Here is an 11,380-nt window from a genome sequence, read left to right as displayed (position 1 = left end):
GATGAATTATATTTCAGGAATAGGAGTGAGCAGAGTAAAATCAAAATATTCCCTCCGTCCCAAAATAATTGTTCTGTTTTGACTTTTTGAGTCTTTTTACTTCAATTTTAACTTTAAATATCTTTTTTGTGTTATATAATATCGAATGAAAGTTATATCAAATGAAAACACATTCGAAAATCAATCTGTTCATATAAATTTCATCAAAAAGAACCAACAAATATTTAAAGTCAAAACTTGATTAATTGACTTTGAAAAGTTCAACAGTACAATTATTTTGAGACGGTGGGAGTATATAATTATCAAACATTAACCTAGATAAAATCACCACGCTTAATGAAAAGCAACAAACACTTTTGTTTATATTTTTATCTTTAGATCTAGAATAGATCCTCGATCCACATATATATTCCACAACGATATTATTAATCACATATTCACATGTGATTACTTGCAGTGCAGATGCTTCCATTTCCACCGCAAGTAATTAATTTTTCACAACATTTATTATTCTGATTCATTTTTTCATGATCAACGTTCGTATTTCACGTGGGCGGTGCTCAAGGGCAAACCTAGGCACTAAGCAACGAGGTCCTATACACCACTAGATTATAATTGTATTACCATGTATACTTCAAATTATTTTTGACACTACTAAATCCATCATGTCTATGACAAGTCGTACTAATTGCCCTTGCACTGATACAAGAAAGGGAGTGTCGCCAAAATATAGGGTGACCCACTAAACTACATATCATATATAATTAGTTTTGAAAAAAAATCGAGACTCATCAAACTTTGAGATTCGCTAGTAGCGTTGCTTCCCCTTTTGTGTCTCCTCACGACAAAGATCTCAAATGGGTCATGTCCCTTTCATCTCTCATTTCCTTATGAATTTTTGCAGCCTTTCATCTTAAATCATGCACGTCAAGTTGTTTACAAAAATATTTGCTCTCATACGAGCCTCCTGTTATGCATAAACGGTGTCTTTTGACGATAAATTTTCATTTCAACATTGACTTGCAACTGATTTAATGTTTGCGTGAGCGAAACAATGAGTTGTGCTACACATGAAAACTAGTAATATCACAATGTTAAGACCGGCTAGGGCACAAAATTTGCTAGCCGCCTTAAATATCACATTTCGACCCTTTGCAAAAGTATACGTTTTTCATCCTTATCAAAAAGATATTAACCACGGTGCAATAGATAGGGTTAAGAATGAGTCAGGCTTTGCCTCTCAGGCGTACGTGGCTAAGCCTAGTCGATATCAGGCTGGTTATTCATTGATCATTAAGTGACAACAAATGGTATAACAGTTCGAAGACAACGGTTTTTGATGCTAAATGAGATTACAAAATTAATATCGAAATCATGAGTATAAATTCGTGAGATATTGTGAAGGTCGTTGGTTATGATGGAACAAATGAAGATTGGCTTATAACATTCTCTGCATATACATATACGATATGTTTAACAAAAATAGTTGGTAACTGATAGTTTGTAGCTTGTAACTGGTAGCTTGTAGCTGGAAGCTGTTAGTTTTTTCATGCATTTAAGTGTTTGGCAGAGGTTCTGAAGCTGTTAAAATAAAGAGTAAAATGACAAAAAATTATAAACTTTTTCACAAACGCTAATTTAAGTAGCATTTAGCTTTTTCCACCCTCAAAAAACTTTAAGTTTCTTCAACCAAAAGAATTTTTTTTATTAAATACGAGCTTTTTCCTGAATGTTAAAAGTTTCAAAAAAACTTTGGAAAACTTCATGTCAAATATAGCCATTCTAGTCTTATAGGGTGTAGTTGACTTTTTTGTATTATTGTGTGTTGGTTAAATTTTATAAATTCAAAGTCTAGTAAGCGGATATAAATTTTTTTTTTTTTGAAAAGCAACATAATTTTATTAAACCGCATCAAAGTTTGTTACAAATTACAACCCGCAAATGTGCCAAGATGGCACAACATAATTATTTACAAAATACAAACGCAACAAATATATTCGCAATTATCAGTTAGAAGTAAATATTACGAGGACTATGTAACCAAGAACTCCAATCAATATTTTTTGCTTTGTATCGTTTCGCAACCCAATCGAAGCTCTTGATTTGGATATCGCAAACCGCAACCGGAACACACCAATCTTTATTCTTGAAGACTTTCTCATTACGTAGCTTCCATATTTGATAAATGCACGTCCAAATAACCGCTTGCCATACCATTGTACTCATATCCGAATTAAGTTGCCCCAAGTTTCCTTCTAGAAGAGAACGCAATTCCAAGTTGGGTAGGCGAGTGACATCCCACCACTCAAAAATTTTATACTAAACATTACTTACTTTTGCACAAGATAAAAGGGAGTGACTAATACATTCGATATCACCATCACATATTGGACAACGAACCGAATGGAGGTCGACACCCCTCTTATCTAACTCAATCATAACCGAAATTCTACCTTTTAAGATTCTCTAAATAAACACCTCTACTTTCTTGGGAACAAGTGGATTACAAAGAGTACCCAAGGAAGCAGACGAGTTCGAAATGCTACATGAATCAATTTGTTTCGATAGAATGCAAGTTTTGAAGACACCTTTCACACCCATCGACCATTCCCACATGTCATCTCTTTCGGCCTGAATGGACACCCCACGAAGAAGCTGCAACATATCCTCCAATTCGGTATTGGCTCGACCAGTAGGAATACGGACCCAGCTGCTATTTAAGACCCAGTTTGACCCATCTCGCATCAATCTATCACTAACCGAAGCTGATAGGTCGGTTTCTAAATGAGCAAGACGTTTGAACCTGTTTTTGAAAATTGTATCCCCAACCCAAAGATCATTCCAAAATGATGTTGAGACCCCATTACCAATCTTCTTGACAAAAGAGTTCCGGAAGGGAACTCCAAGCTCATCAATACACTTTCCTGCTTTAACAATGTTAGAACACACCGATGTACAAGATAACACATTAGAATCAAAAGGATGTAAAAGACCTCCCGAAGACCCATAAATACTAGAAATAACTTTGACCCACAAGGAGTTTGTTTCGGTTTTAAACCTCCACCACCACTTGCCGATCAAAGCTAGATTTTTACTTTTTAAAGACCCCAAGTTTAACCCCCTTTCTCGAAAGGAAGGAGGGTTTCCTCCCATTTAACCCATGAAATTTTAGAACTAGAACCCGTCCCGCCCCAAAAAAAAATACGCCTTACACACTCAAGTTTTTTTACCACACATGCCGGGGCGCGGAAGAGGGAGAAGTAGTTCAACGGGAGACTATTCAACACCGATTTTACTAAGGTCAAGCGCCCACCATAAGAAATCAAACGTGCCTTCCAATCCGAGAGACGTTTGGTGAATTTATCTAAGACCGGGTTTCAACTTTCAATTCTATTCATTTTACCACCAACCGGGAGACCAAGATATATGAACGGAAATGATCCGGAAGTGCACCCAAACATTAAGGCCATGATTTCAATTTCATTTTTATTAACACCAATCTCATACAAGTTACTTTTAAGATAATTTACCTTTAGACCCGAGGTGAGTTCGAAACACTTAAGGATGTTAAATAAATTCCGAAGGTTTCTCATACTCCAATCACCAAAGAATATCGTATCATCCGCATATTGGAGATGTGAGATAGGAATTTTATCGGAACCAACTTCACAACCAATGAATTTCTTTTTACACACGGCTTTTTTAGTCATCACATTAAGACCTTCCGCGGCAATGATGAAAAGGAAAGGAGATAAAGGATCACCTTGTCTAACTCCACGTTCTAACTTGAATTCACTAGTAGGCGATCCATTAACAAGGACCGATATCGAAGTCGACTTAAGGCATGAGAGAATCCAACACCTCCACTTAGAACCGAACCCCATAAGTTCCATAACTTCCATTAAAAATTCCCAATTCAAGCAATCGAATGCCTTCTCAAAGTCAACTTTGAAAATGAAACTTTTAACATTATTCTTTTTCAAATAAGTAACGGTTTCATTCGCAATTAGAGCCCCATCTAAAATGTTCCGCCCTCTAATGAATGCGCTTTGTTCAAAACCAACAAGATCGGGAATAACCTTTCTAAGACGGTTTGAGAGTAGCTTCGCGATTATTTTGTAATAGCTTCCGATCAAACTAATGGGGCGATAATCGTTAAGTGAGACGGGATCCTGTTTTTTGGGGATTAAGGTGATAAAAGATGCATTACAACCATTGGATATTTTACCCGATTCCCAAAAATCATGAATGGCAACCATAAGATCTTCTTTAATTACATGCCAAAATTTTTTGAAGAACCGCATATTAAACCCATCCGGGCCAGGAGCCTTTGAACTCCCGCACCCTTTAATTGCGTCCCAAACCTCACTTTCTGAAAATGCATTCTCCAAGAGTTCACTCTGATAATTTGAATGTACCTAGAATTTTGGTGCTAAAATTATTTACGATACGTGATGTAGATATTAAATAGAAAATGTTACGATAAATGTAAAAAGTTTATTACCTTGAATAGTAGTAGTAGTAGTAGCAGCAGCAGTAGCAGCAGCAGCAGGAGCAGGAGCAGGAGCAGCAGCAGCAGGAGCAGCAGCAGCAGCAGGAGGAGCAGGAGGAGGAGCAGCAGCAGCAGCAGTAGCAGCAGTAGTATTTATTATTATTATTATAACTAGTTAAAGACCCGCGATTTCGCGGGATTTTTTGAGGGTGAAATCATTAATTAATACCATATTATATTGTATTTGTTATTTTGCTTTGAATTTGATTATTCAAACAATCTAAAAATAAAAGATGATCAATATGAAGTTGATGTTTCCATAAGAATATTATTTTATAATATATTTATATTGGCAATTTTTTTTTAATATACTGAAGAATAAGATTATACAAACCAATATAGATTAAATAGTAATTTAAGCGACTTACAACTTGTCGGTCGTGGAGATCATTGTTGGGCTGTGCATGTTGGTTTTCTTTATTCATTTACTCTGTATCAGATTCAGGATCCAATTCTTCATCACTTTGATGTCCCAAGTAAATTAAACCTGAGCTGCTATCATTTTCATTATTTTCATCATTAGCGATAGGATTATTCTTATACTTGTAATGGACATCAATGTTGGTTTGGCCAGTGTGATCACCCGGACTTCCCAAGTGTCATAACTCGACCTTAACCATAAGGACGAATACAATAACATATGATTTCATCGCGAGGTATTGACCTCTATATGCGACATTTTTCAAAAACTGCATTCGTTTTTACAATACAAACCATAGCTTTTATTACAAATACAAGGTTTAAACAACTTAATAATGATTATCGTTTAGCGATAATCTTATACTTACAAACTTTACATGTGATAATAACAATACGACCTCCAACATATTTTACATTACAAATCCTCCGATATGCAGTTTTATTTTTGACACAAATATGCATACTCAAGATCTTGCTTAAATTCAACATGTTGCAGCGGAAACTTTTAGTTATCACCTGAGAATAAACATGCTTAAAACGTCAACATAAAGTTGGTGAGATTTAGGTTTAATTCCGGCAGCGTTATGAATATAGACCACAAGATTTCATATATAAACGTTTTAATAAAAATATTCTAAGTTGTTGAGCACTTGATAACCATACTTAACATTTAATCAACGTCGCATATTCCCTTTATTATGAAATCTTACTACACCGTACCAAGTGTAGTCACCGAAACGAAGTACTGTGCAACCGTTGAATACTGGTCGTCCAGTCCGGTTGGGGTTGTCAGGCCCGATAGATCTATCAACAGGATTCGCGTTTACAATACCTCATGTAAATAGTAGTTACCAAGTTACAGGGAAGTATGCCAGTGGTACAACTCAACGTAGAATATATATTTTTAATCACTTGTGTCCATAACGTAAATCATAAAATGCATGTATTCTCATCCCGAAATATTTAGAGTTTAAAAGTGGGACTATATACTCACTTTTGTCTTGAAGGTATTTAACTCGACTTGGTCTCCGATAGATATCACGAACCTAACCATATATATAATATATCAACATATTTTATTTTCAAGTAATCGTTACACATATATATATATATATATATATATATATATATATATATATATATATATATATATATATATATATATATATATATATATATATATATATATATATATATATATATATATATATATATATATACTTTTAATACTTTTAATATTTTCTTAGTCCGTAGTTAGCAGTCCGATGTTAGTGGTCCACAATTAGTTGCTTAAATAAAATAAATAAAGACCCCATCGTATTCGTATTGATCAGAATTAATCTTGACCCATGGTACCATGTTGTCAAATGACGTGTTGCGTACATAAAGTACCGTGTTGTCAAATGACGTGTTGCGTACAATCATGAGGTCTTATGATTAATCTTCTCGTGTTGTTTACGGGTGGTCCTGAAATATATAAAATCAAATCATAAGTAAATATATATATTAAATATTATGTTAATTAGCCAAGATATGATTAATCCGATTTTGTCATAATATGATATATTACAGATCTTGAAGTGTTTTTAAAAATCAAATTAGAAGGATCTATTTAGTTTGCGAACAAGTTTGAAATCACTCAAACTATGTTCTTGTTGTTAAAATTTTATAACACAAAATAAGATAGCTATATAAATATGAATCGAATAAGGTTATGAATAAGGTTACTACCTCAAGTTACTTGGACAAAACTACTGGAAAAGGTAAGAAAAATCTTGGAATCAAAAGAGTGGTGGAGTGGGATTGAAAGATTGGAAGTAATCTCCTTGAAATCGGATGACTATATTGATACGTTCTTGAGTAGGTAAATGAAGAGAGATTAGGGAGTGAATTAACTTGAAAGAAAATTGGAAATGAAATTGTATGTGTGTGTGTGTGTGCAAAATAGCATGATTATGGGAGAGATATATAGGAGATTTAGTTTGTTTTCTTGCACAAAAGTCACACATGAGGTTAAATGGCTGGTTCCCACATGTAACATCATGTCTAGTGGCTGATCATTGAAGTTTATTGTTGGTATATACCAATAGTAAATACGTATAGAAGCTGGGTATGATACGGTTACATATACCCTAGATATACTTGTAGAAATTTTGAGGAATCGGAACGAGAATTCAAATATGGACGGGTTTATAACTGTAAAAGAGGCTCAAAACTGGACTTTTATTTTTGGGTCAAACCAGCCAGGGGCTCTGCCCCTTGGACCCCGCCAGGGGTTGCCACCCCTTGGACCCCGCTTATCGGGGGCGCTGCCCCCGAACCCCCGTCATAATCAAGATAAGTTCAAACAAGTGTGCACTCCACACTTCCCCAAACTTGTTCGATATTTATCAAGATTATTTTGGTTACAAATTAATCCCATTACACTTAAATCATATTGGTGACATAGATCACCAACACATTATATATTGTAAGTATATATGTCAAAGAATGTTACATATAGTTATCGTTTTGAAAACTTAAGTTAGTGGTCTCAAAGTATACTTATAACTCATTGTTGTTAGTTCACAATGAAATGTTAAACCATCCTTAAATCATGTTAAATATGTATAGATATGTACATATACATAATCGTATAATTATCGTGTGTTATATAGTTCGTGATATCATCGGTCAAATTGGACGGTCAAACGTTGTGTGAAACTCTTTTCAAAAACATAAGTCTCAACAGTTTGGATTGCTTATCATGTTGGTAAGGTTTATTTTATGTAAATATTAATCTCATAAGTATAAAACGATCGGAAAAATCCGGGTCGTTACACCAAGTTTCTAAAACTGAAATAAAAACAGGTATACTAATATTAACATTAACATAATATTGAACGGAACATTGAAATTAGATATGATGTGTGTAGACAAAGGAAACTACCAGTTGATGCATATCATAATCCGTAATGCGTTTGATGCAAGATGGAAAACGCATGTGTGGTGCCATTATAAGCAGTTTAAGGTGGGTTGATGTATTATTGATATGTGTTACTTCATCTTCAAACTTGGCTAAACACATTTCTTCATTATAAATCGTTAAATACCAATAAGCTTGTTGTATTACAGTGAAGCAAACGAAATTACCATGTTTTAAATTTAATTGTTGCTTTATTGAAGGCCAACCAATGCTTATGAATCATATCACATATTCTTAGGTAATTTTAACTTTTAATTCAACACCGTTACAGTTGATACATGCATTCATCTTTTTCAATGTTTTCTTAAATTGTTCTAGGATAAAATGTTTGAAAAGTTGTTGTAGATTAATCATTCAACAATATAACGTTGATCAATATGTAAACTTTGAAGTTAAAATACTATACAAATGTATTGAGTGATAATTGTAATAAGTTTAGAGAAAAATCAATTGTTCTTTTTATGTGTGAACGATCTGAACAATTAAACATGATAGAGGGATGACAGTTTAGATCGTATTGCCAAATTAATTGGGATTGGGTGAATTGGTTTTTTTTTTTTTTTTTTTTTTTTTTTTTTAATCTAATATGGGTTGATTGGAGAAGTTTTTATCTTAAATTAGTTTAATGTGTCAATTGAAACATACGGAAAAAATGGAATCAAATGGGTCAAAAGATAACCCAAATTGTACTTTCAGTTTCATCAACATATTTCGCTCCCTAAACACTAAACCACAAACCTAAACCCTAAATTTAAACCTTAAACATACTAAACCCTAAACTCTAATCCCTAAACGTTAAACAATAAACCTTAAACCCTAAAACCTAAACCTTATACCCTAAACCCTAAACCATTAATTCTAAAATTTAAACCCTAAACCCTAACATCTAAACCATAAACCCAATACACTAAACTCTAGACCCTAAACCCTATATCTAAACCTTAAACTCTAAGCCCTAAAACCTAAACCAACCCTAAACCCTAAACCACCAACCCTTTAATGTACACATTAAACTCTTAACCCTAAACCCTATACCTTAAACCCTAAACCTTAAATTCTAAAATCTCAACCCTAAACCCTAAACCCTAAATCCTAAACCCTAAACCATATACACTAAACCATAAACCCTAAACCTAAAGCCTAAATCATATACACTAAATCTTAAACCCTATATCTATACTCTAAACCATAAATTATAAAAACAAAACCATAAGCCCTAAACCCTATATCCTAAACCTTAAACCATAAATTCTAAAATTTAAACCGTAAACCTTAAGTCTAAACCATAAACCCTAAACTCTAAACCCTAAACCCTATACACTAAACTCTAAACTCTAAACCCTATATCTAAACCCTAAATCAACCCTAAACCACCAACTCTTAACCTTACACACTAAACCCTAAACCTTAAACCCTATACCCTAAACCCTAAATTCTTAAAATCTAAATCCTAAACCCTATACACCAGACCCTAAACCTTAAACCCCATATCTAAACTCTAAACACTAAACCCTTAACCATAAACCAAAAATAATACCTAAAATAAATCAAAGATAACATATAAAAACTAATAAAGACCCGCGAATTTTTAAAATCTTTTTACAAATTTAACATTGGAGCTATTATGATAGATAACACTTATTTTGATGTATTTATAAAATTAAAAAACCCAAGAGACTGAAAGACATATACTTACTACCAATAGGTTCTTAAAAACTAATGACACAAGTATTTTTATAAAACAAACAAATAATTTGCCTATTGCATAAACATCAACGCAAAAGGTTTGCATGACAATTCAAACTATTAACATATAATGCTTCATAAACTTATCTACATACCAATTAGCTGTTGTAAGTGTCAAGAAATAAATTGTTATACGGAGAGTTGAAGTTGAGTAACGCACGTCTGCTTAAATCCGTTTAAAATAATTTGTATATACAGACTTGTGCCAATTAAAAATATATATTACATTAAAATTAGTCGACTAACATTTCAAGTGAGTTGTTGTCTTGTTGATGGTCATCAATTGTTGCTCCATTACAACCTCCAATTGAATTATAAGTATCTGCAAATGGATGTAAAATAGAATATGAAACATGTACAATATAATAACACTAAAGAGGTATTAAAAAATATAAAACATATTTGTAGGTTATGATACCTGACCAAATGTCGTATTAGCTCAATCAGCGCTCGAGATATTGCAGGAACACCCATTTGACAGCGCCATTGAACCAAGATATATAATATAATAAAATTAATGATCCAAGAGAGATTATAAAGTTTGATATCGAGGATAGCGTACTCTAAATGCAAAGGTACTCCATAGTGAACTTATTGTCGGTCTTTGCTTACATTTGGTGTCAAGTTCCATCTACAAATGCATGAAAATGTAAATATAGGGTCTAATGAGCATCAATGACTTATTGTAAGTACCTATGTTTTTGTAGATTTTATCTGATGATCTATCGGTCCAGCCTGCTTCATTGACAAGTGAACCTGACAAGTAAGTCATCAGCACAAAAGATTTTCGAGGACACATATTTTGTGCATTTGAGCATGTTAATCAAATTGTACATAAGATAAGGAGATAATTTTCTTATTTGTGCATTTAAGCATGTTACTCTAAACCCTAAATCTAAACCCTAAACCCTAAACCTAAACTCTAAACCCCAAAAACGCTGAAAACTAACTGCTAAACCCTAAGCCCTAAAATATAAACCCTAAAAACTCTGAACCCTAACCCTAAACCCTAAGCCCCAAAATATAAACCCTAGAATCTAGACCCTAAATCCTAACCTAAACCCTAAATCTAAATCCAAAACCCTAAACCCTAAACATAAACTCTAAACCCTAAATTCTAACCCCAAACCCTAAATCTAAGCCCAAACCCTAAACCCAAAACCATAAACGCTAAATCTAAACTCTAAATTCTAAACCTAAACCCTAAACCCTAAACTCTAAACCCTATAATATAAACCTAAACTATAAATCTAAACACTAACCCTAAATTAAACCATAATCAATTATATCATAAATAAATATATCATGGACACCCCACAGTTTGCAGCGAACCTTTTCTCCACTGCAAAGTAAAAAAAATTCATGTACCTATTGCAGATATAATTTATTATAATATTAAGAAATTGTTTAAAAAAATCAAGATAATTTACCGAGGCTATCTCAGATGTTGACAACATGGTATACTTAAAACCTGTGTGACTTGAATCTTCATCACATGTGCATAACCAATCTTCGTTCAGGTTGTAAGGTGTATGAGTTCATGCATCACTCCATAATGTGAATTTACTCCAAATGTGAATTTACTCCATGTTGTGAGTGGTTTTACTTTCCAAGACCACTAAAGTCATTGCATATAAATATACAAAATATTTTTATAAACATAAGCAAATATACATAAACACAATATAAACATATAT

At 33.3% G+C, this 11,380-nt stretch overlaps 1 long non-coding RNA gene across 1 annotated transcript; it reads right to left on the bottom strand.

Moving 5' to 3' along the window:
• Window positions 1–9,777: 9,777 nt before the first annotated feature.
• Window positions 9,778–10,586, bottom strand: LOC139885683 (uncharacterized). Its single transcript, XR_011772030.1, has 3 exons — window positions 10,377–10,586; window positions 10,102–10,314; window positions 9,778–10,005 (listed from the first exon to the last, which is right to left on the bottom strand). It is a non-coding gene; the product is annotated as an uncharacterized lncRNA (long non-coding RNA).
• Window positions 10,587–11,380: the final 794 nt, after the last annotated feature.

Source organism: Rutidosis leptorrhynchoides, chromosome 1 (genome assembly GCF_046630445.1).
Source record: "Rutidosis leptorrhynchoides isolate AG116_Rl617_1_P2 chromosome 1, CSIRO_AGI_Rlap_v1, whole genome shotgun sequence".
Taxonomy (NCBI): Eukaryota; Viridiplantae; Streptophyta; class Magnoliopsida; order Asterales; family Asteraceae; genus Rutidosis; species Rutidosis leptorrhynchoides.
The sequence above is the reverse complement of the archived record's forward strand: the minus strand, read 5'-3'. Positions and strand labels throughout refer to the sequence as shown.